The sequence below is a fragment of the Toxorhynchites rutilus genome, chromosome 1 (assembly GCF_029784135.1).
Source record: "Toxorhynchites rutilus septentrionalis strain SRP chromosome 1, ASM2978413v1, whole genome shotgun sequence".
NCBI lineage: Eukaryota > Metazoa > Arthropoda > Insecta > Diptera > Culicidae > Toxorhynchites > Toxorhynchites rutilus.
The window spans coordinates 12,676,869-12,687,871 of NC_073744.1; the positions used below are offsets into that span (position 1 = coordinate 12,676,869).

General features: G+C 41.0%; 1 long non-coding RNA gene across 2 annotated transcripts; it reads left to right on the forward strand.

Annotated features, from left to right (window-relative positions):
• Positions 1 to 407: 407 nt before the first annotated feature.
• Positions 408 to 10,776, forward strand: LOC129762528 (uncharacterized). Of its 2 annotated transcripts, XR_008740653.1 has the most exons (10): positions 408 to 767; positions 830 to 958; positions 1,178 to 1,299; positions 7,734 to 7,778; positions 7,834 to 8,468; positions 8,527 to 8,914; positions 9,395 to 9,566; positions 9,626 to 10,102; positions 10,173 to 10,335; positions 10,388 to 10,776. It is a non-coding gene; the product is annotated as an uncharacterized LOC129762528 (long non-coding RNA). The 2 variants fall into 2 exon arrangements; XR_008740654.1 differs by lacking the exon at positions 7,734 to 7,778 and having other exon boundaries at positions 8,082 to 8,468.
• The last annotated feature ends 227 nt before the right edge of the window (positions 10,777 to 11,003 follow it).

The window sequence follows — 11,003 nt, forward strand, 5'->3', positions numbered from 1 at the left end:
GACTTTGTTTGACTTTTTTCGCAGATCAACTATCTCACCGCGATGAAACCATTGCGTCTCTCGATTGTTCAGGCGTTCAATAAATTTTTCACCGACCAAGCCATGACTAACTACAACTGGCATGGACTGGAAAAAGCCGAGCACCCGCGGACGCCCAAGAAAGCTATGCAGAAATACGAAATTTTCTACAGTTGCATGTTGGGTATGGCCGCCAAAGTGTGTGAATCAATGTTCGATGTTCACAATTTTTGCATTTTACAGAGGCATGGGAGAGTCACGGTATTGACCATGATTTTTTGGTGGAACAGCTGAAGAAAACGGTGTACCATATTTGCCGTCGGCGTTATACTAAGAAACAAGCCATGAAGAAGAAGAAATACAGGCTAGATTGACACCTTCTTTAGAATCTGTGTTTTGCTTTACTTTTCAGCTCACGTGTCGAAGTTGGTTCGATATCCATGACTGTAACTAATGCTTTGAATGGGTCCATTGTAGGTTCCAACCATTCCACAGTGCGACAGCCTCAAGCAAGCCTGCGAGCATTGAAGGTGTTGCCAAATCGCAGATGATCACCATCTTGTTCAGAGCGAATAAGCGAGCTTCAGAAGGCAATTAGGAGAATCGACTCAGACCTCCGCCAATAGTTGGCTCAGAACTTGAAGAAACCTGTGCGCGTGAATGGGTTCAAATTTTCCTTGACCTACAATGAGGACATAGAACGTCTTGAACTGACGGTGAAGCGAAATCGTAGCATAAGAAAGCAATACGTGAGTGAGACACGAAGTCAATAGATTTCATTTGTAGATCTGATCCTTTTTTTTTCTCGTAGAGAAACTATCTATGCACAGTTGTACGGTGGAAAAATGCTTCGGCTCTTACCCTCATCTCTAAGGAACTCATGCTCGAGCTTCCTAGCGTTGGTCACCTTTGTTTCAACAGGACACTACAACAGTTAGAGGTAAGAGGACAAACCATAATCATCGATACTATTGGGTCCCAGTGAGATGATATTCTTTTAAGGGATCCAAAAGAGTGCAAATATCAATTTATCATTATTTTTAAAATAGGAGTGATAATACCACTGTCTGTCTGTCTGGCTGGCTGTCTACAATTATATGTTGTAACATTTATATTAGAAAATAATTTATTTTTGTATATTTTTTTCACGTCTCGACAGGATAATTCCTAATCGGTACATGTCTCGACGGGTAAACGGATAATGGTGTAATTGCCTGGATGGAGGAACACTGCGAGGATCGTTCCGGCGGAATGAGTATCAAGAAGGACGTCTTCAAACCGGTACGTATCCCACGAGAGTAGCTGTGATGGGTTGCGCGTCAATTTGGAGGGCAATTCCTAATGTGCATGTGTGCATGCGCATGTCTCGACGAGTGAATGGATGCTGACACAATTGGCACAATTGGAATGAAATGAAGAAAGGGAAAGGGTATTAACAACCGATGAAGTGAATGAGCACCGCCGCCCCCGAAGTAGTCGCCTTGGAGTGGTCTCGGGGGAACGAGGCGACGAGAAGAGAGCTTGAATTTTAGTGGGTGAGCCCAACACGACGTCTGGATTAACCCGTCCCAGATAAGGCTGGTAGAGAATTTTCTTACCTCTTTGAAAAAATGGATGAGTTATATATATGATATAACCGCAAGGTTGACGTGGGACTACCGTTGGCTTATTAATCAATTGTTTGTACTGATTAAATTATTGATCCAATGAAACAATTTTCGAACTCAATTGAATTCAACATATTTGGTGTGTAAGTGAATAATTTGAACAAACGCCATGTAATGCAAGGCACCTTGATTTAGATGGCTGTGCTAGGGAACACATTTCGATGGGAACAAACTATCAGGCGATCTATCTTCATATAGGCCCATTTGCCTTTTGGATACGCTCGGAAAGCTGCTAGAGAGGGTAATACTCAGCAGATTGACGAGGTACACAGGGAGTGAACATGGTCTTTCGAACATGCAGTTTAGGTTCCGGAAAAATAGATCCACAGTGGATCATATCAGTCACCGAAGCATTGAAGCAGAAAAGGCGCGGAAATCGATAGTGTACCGTTATAACAGTCGACGTGAAAAATGCATTCAGGGCCAGATGTGATGCCATCTCTAAAGCCTTGCACAGACTGAAGGTACCAAACTATCTCTATATGATTCTGAAAAGCCACTTCCAGAATCGAATCGATTTACGACTGCAAGGGAACCAGTGCCGTCGACTGGAATGTGCGGAGGGGGCGGACCGCCCCCCGGGTGCACGTTATTTAGGGGTGCAGAATGAACCGAATTTGTATGAAGAAATTGGATAAGTATGATTTATTCTTTTTCTGGTGAGGCGGTGGGGGTGCAAATCGATACTTTCGCCCCGAGTGCGAAAGCTTCACTCGACACCACTAGATGGGACAGAAGTCTTTTAACATTACAGCAGGGGTACCACAAGACTAAATACTGGATCCAACACCGTGGAACGGGATGTACGATGGAGTACTGACATTGAGGTTCCCAACGAGCGATTACAGGCTTCGCTGGCGATGTTTCTTTAACGGTGACCGGTGAGACACGAGATAAAATCAATATGCTGGCTGCTGAGGCGATAAAAATTGTGGAAACTGGATGAAAGAGGCAGGGCTACAGATAGCCAACCACAAAACTGAAATGGTGTTGCTCAGCAATCGCAGGGCTGTGCAGCAGGCGAACATCGCTGTTGGGGCGCACACTATCGTCTCCAAACGTGAGCTAAAATATCTTGGTTTGATCCAGCCACTTTTTTTACGCATGTAAGAAAGTGACAAAGCTAGATTCATGCCGAATAATGCAGGGCCAAGTAGTAACAAGAGGCGTCTTCTGACCGGCGTAGCCACGTCAATACACCGGTACAGTGGTCCGGCAGCTCTCGAACTGCAACAGAACCGCAAGTTGCTGAACAAAACATTTAGAATAATGGCGATGAGAGTAGCGAGTGCCTATAGAACGATATCTGCCGAAGCCGTATGCGTCATTGCTGGAATGATTTCAATCACCATCATTCTAGACGGAGACACCATGCGTTACAAGAAAAGAACGGCAAATGCACAGAGCAACAGAGAAGTGTGGGCAGAAGTAAAATCTGGTTCAATTTGTAAGTGGCAATAAGAGTGGAATAACACGAGTGAACTTCCACCAGACGCAATTCATATCCGGGCATGGTTATTGTAGACAGTACTTGTACAGATTCGGACATGCAAGTTCCCCGTTTTGTCTAGAATGCAATGCAGTCACACCCCAGTCAACACGGCGACTGGATGTCTTAAGAAGATCTCCACCACCTTCCCAAAAAAATTATAGGAGGTTGTGTCCAAGATATGACCGCATTGTTGACGTAGAACTACACTGTTATTTTATATAAGTCGCTTGTTTCCACCTTCGGATATTATTCTAGAATGCTGTGAAATTTTAGAAACTTGCAAGTATCAAATATCATGCTACATGTTATTTAGTATTGCCTCAAAGGAATCGCACCTCTAGGCATCGTTTGTACAACGTAAACCAAGCGCTAAACAAGCGTTCGCCATAGCATGCATACAGAGCCATTCATTGGTGGCTTGAAACTACTAGGAATATAAACACTTCTCATCATTTTGCGCTATTCTCAAAAGAAACGCTTCTGTTAATATTACTGCATTACTTGCATTATTTTCTCATGCTCGAGAGAAGCGCAGCTGTCACCCTTAGTGGAGGAAGTTTTGCTACTGGCAAGCGAAACCTAATCACATACAAAATTCTAGAACGACATTTACTTTCTTGGTGACTAAACAAGCGAAATAAACTCTTTTTGTTAATAACAACCTCGAAAAGAGTAGAAATGCTTCATTATGATCAATATTAGCGCAAATGCAATCCTAGTTGAAGGCAGTTTGCGACTGGCACGCAAACCCAAATAACTTATAACATTTCAGTAAGACATTCAAGATGCTTGGGGTTCCCCAGATAATTTTTTGGCGTACAACCTTAACGCTTAACGCTTGACGTGCCGAAATCGCCTACTCCGCTGTTATTCGATGCGGTGTGACACTCGCGAAGGCTCGGCTCAGTGCGAGCGTTTTTCACTGCACCAACATCGCGTGCATCATTAGATGACGCTTGCCTCGAAATTTTATTGCCCCTGACAATGCGTTTGTTTTCTGCAGGGCACGAGCCTGCCTTACTCTTCTTCTTGCTCATCACACTACGCGAAGCGTCCAATTTATGACGCGGAAAGAAAAACACGATACGAATAACGCGAAAAACGAACAGAAAAACCAAACGACGATATCCAAGTTGGATTACCACTGGTGGGGTCCAATCTTAGATCGAAGCGCAACGAAAGCAAAGTGAACTGGATTGCTCAACAGTCCGATGCCGAATGAAAGTTTGCCTCAGCGAGATCCACTGTTTATACTCTAGGCAAGTGTTCCCCTTCATTCTTCTACTTTTCCTTTGTTCACGGAGACTTTAAATCCTACGATTTCCCCTCCGTTGGTCGTCGATAAGTTGCTCGTTATTGACAGCTCTGTTCGGGAAAGCACACAAATGGACAGAACAAATGTATGGGAAAATGGAAACGCTTAAAGTTTTCATGAAATTTTCATTGTAGAACAGGCGGTTTTTTTGACGTAGAACTACGTCTTTCATTAAGGGTGCCAAATCAAAAAACAGGTCACGTTTTTATGAAATAAAGTTAACGTTAATAACTATTTTTGCCGCGAAAGGATTTTGGCGATTTGCATACTAAACGAATCGGAAATTCTGTAAGATTTGTTTAATATGCTATACATTAGAATTCCCTGGTTTGTAAATGGTTAAAAATCATGAAAACTTTTAGCGTTTTCATTTTCCCATACATTTGTTCTGTACATTTGTGTGCTTTCCCGAACAGAGCAGTCAGTAACGAGCAACTTATCGAAGACCAACGGAGGGGTCGTAGGATTTCAAGTCTCCGTGAACAAAGAAAAAGTAGAAGAATGAAGGGGAATTTTTGCTTACAGTATAAACAGTGGATCTCGCTGAGGCAAACTTTCATTCGGCATCGGACTGTTGAGCAATCCAGTTCACTTTGCTTTCGTTGCGCTTTGATCTAAGATTGGACCCCACCAGTGGTAATCCAACTTGGATATAGTCGTGTGGTTTTTTCAGTTCGTTTTTGGCGTTATTCGTATCGTGTGTTTTTCTTTCCGCGTCATAAATTAGACACTTCGCGTAGTGTGTGATGAGCAAGAAGAAGAGGAAGGCAGGCTCGAGCCCTGCAAAAAAACGAACGCATTGCCAGGGGCAATAAAATTTCGAGGTAAGCGTCATCTAATGATGCACGCGATGTTGGTGCAGTGAAAAGCGCTCGCACTGAACGAGCCTTCGCGAGTGTGACACCGCATCGAACAACAGCGAAGTAGGCGATTTCGGCGCGTCGGTCGAACATGTAAACGCCGTTACCCAGGCAGAAACCAAATCAAACTCTCCCCGCTGGTGGTGAAGGCGGTCGCTCTTGACAAACTCATCAGCGAATTCGCATCGAAGGGTGTTACAGCAGGGTACAAGCTGTGTGGCATAATTCAGTATTTTTCCAAGCATCTAACATTGTTTGTTTTCCGTCATCATAAGGGCTTCGTTATGGCGAAGCAGACGTTAGGATTGTGCGCCAAAGTGTTATAGAATGATATCCGAAGATATAAACAAGCGACTTATATAAAATAACAGCGTAGTTCTACGTCAACAATGCGGTCGTATCTTGGACACAACCTCCTGTAATTTTTTCTCAACGAAATTATCATGGAAGCTCCAGGATAAGGTTTTCCTCAATATGTGATGCTATAGTTCCCAAGTCTGAGCTTGGGTAAAATAGTGCTGTATCATCAGCAAACAGTTTGCAGTTCCTTTTAAAAGTAGATTACCGCATATGGTTGATGCGTCAAAAAAAACAGAGGTCCAATATTGCTGCCTTGTGGTACCCCAATATTCATGGAACACAATACGCTTTTTGTCATTATTTTATGGTATTATTCATTGTATTATTTATTTTATTCATTCACTGGTTAAGTTAGAACCCAAATGATACATTAATTATCTTAATCTAACTTATCCTACCGGTTACGGAGAAGGCGACTTTTCATTGATTCTCTCGTTACATTGAAGTCAATGAGCTCGATATGGTCATTAAATACGTGAGACATGCTTTCAACGTGCTCATGGTAAGCATAATTAGTGCGCGATGTTGGATGGCGAAGAAAATCGTGATTGCGCAGATTTCTCCTTCAGGATTGCGCAGATTTTCGTCGAATACATTTGTAGTGATTCTGGGCAATCGATATTTCCTTGTGAGATCGAAAGCGAACAAAGCTTCCGCTGTATTACGAAGCAGATTTAATCCTAAAAGCTTGCAGCGATCTTCGTAGCTGGGGAGATTCTGAGGATCATTCCAAGGCGGTCGACGTAGAGCGAAGCGTACAAATTTGCGTTGAACAGATTCAATCCTTTGGATGCTGTTGTCGTAATAAGGAACCCAAACTGCTACATATTGCAGCCTACCAATTTAATAATTGCGAACTATACCTTTGGTTACACTTCGGATTCCGCCCTGGTTCAGCATATTCAATAATATATTATGATCGATAATGTAATAGGCCTTTTAAAGATCGATCAATTCCACTAATAATTTCATCTGCGAGCTCAGTGACTGCTGTTGTACGGCAGTCTCGCCTGAAACAGTATTGAAATTTGTAGAAAACTGTATTTATATCGAAGAGTTCACAAGAATTCACAAGCATTTTTCAAAAATCTTACTGAATACAGAAAGCGTTGAAATCGGTCGATTGGATTGTATGGATTCCAAGATTCACCGGGTTTGAAGATAGGTACTACTCTAGCTACTTTGAGACAATAAAAGGATAATTACCTGTGTTGTATTCTGTTGAAAATTACATAAGTATTCGAACACACGAGTCCTAGTGATTATTAGTAGTAGTATTAGTTACATTGATTACTAGTGATACAATGTTATTATTTGACAGATTCACAGGAACATTATTATTATTTTTTATTTTATTGTCGTCAATCAAAATTGTAGAGCAATACATTCTTAATACTACTTAAAACTAAAAAAAAAGTGAGTTGGCTGGATAATTTATCCGTTTAATTCAAAAGACGATTTTAACAAAAAAATTTATTTATTTATTTATTTGTTTATTTATTTATTTCGTCGAACCAGCGTAGACTAAATATGCTGCCCAAATATTAGAGTGAAATTTAACTATAATTTATTCTATTCAAATAGTCTTTGAGCATTGACCTAGACATGGTTACATCAATTATTTCACTGTGTTCGTTACAGAGGCTCATCATACGATTAGTAGGACTATATTTGGCATAATTCGTTCTTCGGTAATCTATGTAGAAAATGTTAGAGTTTCTCAGGTGCGGTGCGTAAAAATTTAGGTTTCCTAATATTTATTCTGAGTCCACTCGTTGTGATATGATGTCAATTTATATCAACAACAACGAAAAGGGGTCTAGACTTTGAGGCACTTAGTTTATTTTCTAAAATGTCATGAAATCTGATGAAGTCAAAAGAAGGGGGACGGTATACACTTAGGATTTCAAGTAACAGACCACTTATAGACAGCTCGATGTCTCGATGATGATGGACACATCCCATTGATCAAGAAACAGCTTAATATTGTCAAATTTTGATAAGTAATTTATTCCTCGTAGATTGCATTGGAGAATTCTCAGGTTTTCACCGTTAAGAGATGTTTGGTAAGATAAGTTGGCATTTGCATTTTTATGTTTATCCTCATTTTCAATATTTCAGAAGCATGGTCAGTACACGGAGTTGAAAAATGCACGCTTGAGAAAGAACTGAGAAAAATAGTGTTTAACATAAATCGCTGACGATAGTCCAATAAGTGTGCTCGAAAAAAATGAGGATTATTGCGGTTAGCAATGTCCTGAAAAATAACACAGAAATAAAAAAGAACATCCCAATGAACAACAGACTTGTTTATTCCATTTGCCCTATATGGACCACGAACGGAAAATAATCAGCATTTATCGTTTCAGCTTTTCTCGATCAGCATTTGCGACCCTCCAAAGCGGAACCAAAATTGGACAGCAAAAAGCAGGAACTACTGCAATATTTGCTGCCTTTCAAGCGCAGCCAACAACCACCACGACGGAAGCTTTCAGTTGAAGGGTTCACCTTCCCAATCCTCACATCGGACGAGGTGGACCGGTTGGAGGAAGCGGTGCGGACAAGTAGTAAAACTCGGCAACAGTTCGTAGCATACCTCGCCGACCGTAAGCCCCGCCACATGGATGTGATTGAATGTTTTGCCCGGTTTTTTACCGATGAAGCTATGGCACCATTCGCCTGGAATGGCTGTCGCAATCCGCGTTTCCCGCGGAAGGCGATGAAAACGATGGACATTTTCACAAAATGTATGGTTGGTAAGTTCAAGTGTAATTTTGAAAAAATAGACTCATCACTAATGGAAGCCATTTTCAGAGGCCTGGAGTAAGCAGGGCATAACCACAATAGACCAACTGTCGGAGATTATGATGAAGGTTATTACTAAAATTGCCGGTCGACGCCGTAGTAACAATTACAATCAGCGAAAACGTATACAACAGTTTTGTGAAAGGCAGAATGAGGAAAAATAAATGTCTTGTATCGTGAACAGTGTTTTTGACTAGTTTATAAATCGCTTACCAAGTAGAAGTCAGTTTTAAAAATATGGCTTTTTGTTATGTTCTCAGGTGATGGAAAAGATCCTGTTACTGAATCGCTGGCAGCGGAAGGTGTCACCGGATTCAGCTTCCCACTCTTCTGTGAAGAAGATATCGAACGTTTGGAGAGAGTAATTAAAACCAACGCAAAAACACGACAGGAATATGTAAGTAAATATTGGGCCTCATTCTCGTATTCACTTACACTTACGTTCCCACTACGCTTACATCTCACCTCACATTTTTACACCTATTCCCGTTTCCACCGACCGCGAAGTGTTAAAATGAACTCCGTGTAGAGAGTGGAGGAAAATTAGAATGACCCTGTGTTCATTTCCAGTTGTATTTTATTTTGTTTATCCACAAGTAGTGTTCGAGTTGAGTCGAAAAATCAATATGATCGGCTACTACGATGAGTACGAAGAATCGCTCGGTTTACACAAACGTGAGCATGAAGTGTAAACCAGAATAACATCGATAGATGAACTCGGTGTAATCATAATGAATTCTACCAAATGTTTACAGTTGCGTGTAATCCGGAATAAGGTTGCACTAATTTCACATTGTTTTCACGTGTAGTGTATTCGGGAATAAGACCCATTATTTGTAGCTTAACAAACTGAATCTTATACCGAAAATATCACTAGATACGGTACCTGGCAGCTATAGAGCCATCGCATACTTCGATCGATAAATGCTTCAACGCCTTATTCACGGATTTCTCACTGTATAACTATCACATGGCCGAAACAAACGAAGAATGCAATGAACAGAAACGGAATATGAGCGATTATGAAATATTCACGACATGCATACGAGGTAAGCAAAGTGTCATACGTCATAGCCTGAATACTAATGCATCCATTGCGATTTTTCAGAAGCTTGGAAATCTCAGGACTTAACGGAAGCCGAGCTGAAACACCGTTTGAAACATGTGATTACATCCTTGAATGAACGCCGTCAGCGATCAACTGTTAAAAGAAGGAAACGTTCCGAGCTTATTCAAATGATGCTCTTGAAGGAATGTGGCAAAATAAAATCTTAAGTGTTCTTGTCGTCATACATTTGGTTTTTTTTATTATTCTCAATTGGAATCATCAAAAAGATACTTCGTCTATAACAGCTAAACTTCATTCGTTTCAGAATCTTGTAATGTTACAACACAAAAGTCGAGGGATTTAGACAAACTAAGACTCGAACTAGCTCAATTGGACTATCATTTAAGTCAGCGTTACTCCAACCACGTTGGATCTGTGACATCAGTTGAAGGATTTGTGTTTCCGTTGAAATCAGAAGCGGAAGTCGAAATGTTGGAAGCGACCGTTCTTTCGAGTACATCAATTCGACAACAATTTGTATGCGATTTTATGGTTTTACACCTACTAACGCTACTAACATTTCCAGATGATCTTCTCATCATTCCAGGTCAATTATCTGAGAGCAAAAAAATCACCATATGTTGAGCTAGTCGACTGCTTTGAGAAATTTTTCTATCTAACCGCCATACAAGGATACACATGGACTGGCTACAGGACGAATGGGAAGAAAACGATGAAGGATTACGCAATCTTCAGCAGTTGTATGCTGGGTATGGTTTGTCACCCAGCCTGTACATATTTTCAATCCGATTTCGTTTTCAGATGCTTGGAAAGAACAAGGACTTGACCAAAAATCATTGGAGGATGGACTGCGGAAAGTGATCCAACGAATTCGACGGCGTCGTTTGACGAAGAAAAGCTCTTAATTTCAACAGTCATTTGTGATTTTTGTTAATAAATTTGCCGTTTCGCTTCACTATAAGCATTAGTCGATCACCAGAAGGAGCTGATTGTTAGCACTTCAAATAAAGACGAGTTTGAAATGATGTGTTCGACGTGTTGTTTCCATTTTTCCACTCTAGATAGGATCATTGGACATCTCTTTGATGAATATTTGACGTTACAGAAATCTTCAGAATTGATCGCCTACCTGCTGCAACCAAGGACGATCAGCATTACACGATTAGATCTACGAAACATAACGATGAGCTGTTGGTTATGTTAAACGATGACGAAGACAATCACCTCTTGCACTCAACGGTGGACGGTTTCAAGTTCCCCATCAGAACACCGGAAATGGTTGAAACACTGGAAAGAACCGTGCGGAGCAATGCGACCATAAAACAGCAATATGTTAGTATTCTACTGAAGAGTGAGTCGATAATTATTGTGACATCTGCAAACTTGCATAACTTTTTTCATACTTGACCAAAATTAA